Here is a 4,118-nt window from a genome sequence, read left to right as displayed (position 1 = left end):
TACCCCATAGGTATCTGTGTGTCTTTCCCATGCCCTATTTGATGAAGAAATTCTTGAGCTCGAATCTATGTCTACTTTAGCTTTGCCTTCTTGTAACACCTGTCTCAGTGTCTTGCACGTATAGAATGCTCAGTAAAGTTTTTGGAATAAGTATTTAATATTTTGGAATCATTTACAGAGCAGGGGTTACATTTCTGACTTGTTTTCTCTAGTTCTTATTCTGTACCCCCTGCCCTGCAAACCCGCCACATAAGCAGGTCATTTCTCCACCCCTCAAGATGAGGGCAAAGAACTTCAGAAACTGCTCACAAACAGGCCCCTGTGGAAATACCTCCAGGCCACTGGCATTCCTGCCTGCTGCCAGAGACCTGGGAGGCTGTTCACTGCCTTGAGTATTTTTGTTCTTTCCAACTTCTCTGCCCCATCAAGTTAAACAGTCCTTAAGAGTAAATAAATGTGGCAAAGATAAAACAAATATTTTTTTCCAATTGGATTGGTTCATTCCTTGTGTGGGTTCAGATGAGGGAGAACCAGAATGTTTTGATGAAATCAGCCTTTGCCATTAGATGATTTGCTTGTTTACTAACGGGCTGTCGTATTTCTTGTCATTATCTACCAAAGTGCGAATTCTTGGTATTGTTGAAAGGACTGCTCTGAAAACGAAAATGGCAAGCTTCCTTAACCTAATGTTCTCACTATGTTACGTAGTGTAAAAACACTAAATCAAAAACATCAGGCAAATGCAACCCTGTAGAATTGCAGAGCAGAGAAATAGGAGGTGTAAGTGGGTTCTCTCTACATCCCTTTCAGGAGTCTTACAGTGTGTTTCTGCTGACGAATTTTTCCACTTTCTTTTCTTTTCATATATTATATAGCCATCTCACCGAGGTGCTTCCATGGTTTGAGTTTCTGATAGGAAGATAGATAATGTTGCTCCCAGAGGTCCCTACAGTTTGGGAACCATGGTTTTTCCCAACCTAAAAGGTCTTCACGATCACATAAGATGCCATTGCATCATCACGGTGGTGGTGCTTTAGTTATTAGTCCTCCAGAGTGATGGTGACCTCATACTAGTACTAACGATGATGATGCTAGATAACAAGTATCGTGCATATCAGGCGTTGTTCTAGTACTTTACATAAATTAATGTATTCATTCTCATCACAACTCTATGAGGTAAGTACTTTAATATCCCCATTTTACACATGAAAAAACCTGGGGCTCAGAGATGCTAAGTAACTTGCCCAAGCATAGAAGTTCTAAGTGGCAGAGCTGGGCTTTGAACCCAGGTAGTCTGACTCCAGAGCTAGGTTATACTATTAGTCATAATAGCAGCCATTAACATTTATTGAGCCTTAACCATATGCCAGAAGTGAGTCTTAATTCTTTTTTTTTTTTTATAGTTGATCCTCCATATCCGTGGGCTTTGCATCCACAGATTTTTTAAATTAATTCCTTATGTGTATAATTGTCATTGATCCCCATGAAAAATCCTATCAGATATTTATCATCCTCATTTTACTGAAGCACAGACAGTCTAAGTAACTTGCCCAGAGTTACCCAGCTGGTGCATGAGGGAACCAGGTTTCCAATCTCTGTGGAGTGCCTTCAGAGGCCACACTCCTAACTCCAGGTCTTCTGGTCTTGCTGACAGGTGCTATGAGCTTAGCTTTTGCTTTGTGGAACAGGTCCATACCACTATTGATACTTTGAAAGTATATTCTGCCTCCCCTGGGAAAACATCCATCCAGGGAGCTATAGAACAAGCGCCCCCATGGTCTCATCTGCAGCACACATCTGTTCTGACCTTTTTGTTGGTCTGCCCGGCATCTTCCTTCTCATTTTGGTAAGAGCACCCTAATTTCCTGTTGGGGAATGTATTTATTTTATATTGTTACCACAACTAATGACGATAAACTTAGTGGCTTAAAACAACACAAATTTGTTACCTTATAATTCTGGAAATCAGAAGTCCAAAATAGATCTCTCTGGGCTAAAATCCAAGTGTTAACTGGGCTGTGTTCTTTCTGGAGGCCCTAGGGAGAATCTGTCTCATTGCGTTTTTCAGCTTTTTTTCCTTGGCTGGTAGTCCCTTCCTCCAACCTCAAAGCCAGCAACGCCAGGCCAGATCCCTCTTATGCTGCCTTCTCTTTGGTGGTTCCTCTTCCACTTCCTTCTTCTTCTCTCAAAGATCCTTGGGATTACATTGCGCCTACCTGGAAAACCTAGAGTAATCTCCCTATGTTACAGTCGACGGATTGGCAACCTTAATTCCCATTCCCCTTTACTATGTAACATATTCACAGATTCTGGGGATTCATATATAGGCCTCTTTGGGGTGGGTTTGGGGACATTTTTCTGCCTACTGCAGGGAAGCTTCCCTTTCTACTCTCAGACCATATGTTCTGGATCAGTTCAACCCAACAACGGAGTGGCTCCCAGCGCAGGCTTGGAACTTGGACTGGAATTCTTGGGAAAGAGATGCTCCCCTTCTGATGAGCCAGTCTGATCACAGCCCATCTGCTTGGCAGATGGGTCAGGAACAGGGCCTCTCCCTGATTGTTCAGAACCCTTTCTGGACCAGCTGTTAATTCTTGTAAATATCCTTCCTCTCCGCTGCCGGCCCATGCACCAGCAGCTGACGTGTCCACCTTTGCCCAAGCATAAGGCAAGCTTTCCTAAAAATGAGGCCTCTTCCTCCTGCTGCTTCTTTAAGGAAACCTATGGAGTACTTGCAATCTCTAAAAAACAAACAAAGACAACTAGAATAAGATCTATTTAATGATGTCCAAAAAAAAATCTCTCTTGGCAAGGTTGGGAGCAGCAAGGAAATTAGAATCTGGCTAGGAGTTTACATAATCTGTAATAAGGATGAAAGATTCTTTTTCTACTTGTCTTAAATACATTCTCTTCAAAATCTGTATGTAGCTCTAAATAAATGAAGCCTCCTTGAGGGCATATTAGAGCATTGTCAAAGAGACGTGCTCATATGTAATGACCTGGAGGGAGAATGGCAAATGTCTGGATTATACCATGCTTTAATATATTCATGCTATAGGAATGGCCTCAGGCACCACACAGTCACCAAGAAGCCTGGCTGAGGGGCATTCAGAGAAGTGTAGAAAGGCAGGGGCATGCGTTCTTACTGACATTTAGCCATAAACCTGATTCCCCTTTTGCAAACCCTTCCCACATACCTTGAAGGCTTTTGTATCTCAAGGTCTTCTTGTGGGCCCAGTTCTAAGGTTGGGAATGGTAGCTACATCCTGTGAGAAAGAGCCCTGGGCTATGCAATCAAGTGGATTATTGGCCCAGTTTCCTCAGACACATCATGCTAGGTAAGGAGAGTAGAGTTTGGGCTGCTGGGAGTTGGGAGCATCATCTACTCGGGCATCAAACTCAAGGTGTGGGTGAAGGCAAGAGCAAAGAAACAGGTATTTGAGTTGATCTTCAAGGAGGAGGCAGAAGGAGAAGTGGTCTGAAGTCAAGTCAAGTTCAGGACACAGATAAAAGTACCTTGAATTTCCCCAGGACCTTCCTTTACTTTTTATTTTTGAGACAGGGTCTCACTCCCGCTCAGGCTGGAGTGCAGCGGTGCGATCTTGGCTCACTGCAACCTCTTCCTCCTGGGCTCAAGTGATTCTCCAGCCTCAGCATCCCAAGTAGCTGGGACCGCAGGTGCAAGCCACAAGGCCTGGCTAATTTTTGTATTTTTTGTAGAGATGGGGTTTCACCACGTTGCCCAGGCTGGTCTCAAACTCCTGGCCTCAAGTGATCTGCCCACCTTGTCCTCCCAAAGTGCTGGGATTACAGGCATGAGCCACTGGCCCTTGCTTTTTAGATGGCAATGTAGCAAGGCGTGGTGATTAAGTGTGCAGCTCTGGATCCATCCCACCTGGGTTAGGATCCTGGCTTCACTACTTCCAAGCCATGTGACCTTAGCTGAGTTACTTACATCTCTCTGATTTTTTGCTCCCACAACTGAAAATGACAATGATATTAGCAACCTCACTCATAGTGTCACTGGCAGGATTACTTGAATTAAAGCTTGCATAGTGCTTAGCACTGAGTTTGTTTAGGACTTATTGACCTGATTTGAGCATCATGTTAAACCATCT

This window comes from Rhinopithecus bieti, unplaced genomic scaffold (assembly GCF_001698545.2).
Source record: "Rhinopithecus bieti isolate Rb0 unplaced genomic scaffold, ASM169854v2 scaffold_2453, whole genome shotgun sequence".
Taxonomy (NCBI): Eukaryota; Metazoa; Chordata; class Mammalia; order Primates; family Cercopithecidae; genus Rhinopithecus; species Rhinopithecus bieti.
Note: the sequence above shows the minus strand (reverse complement) of the source record.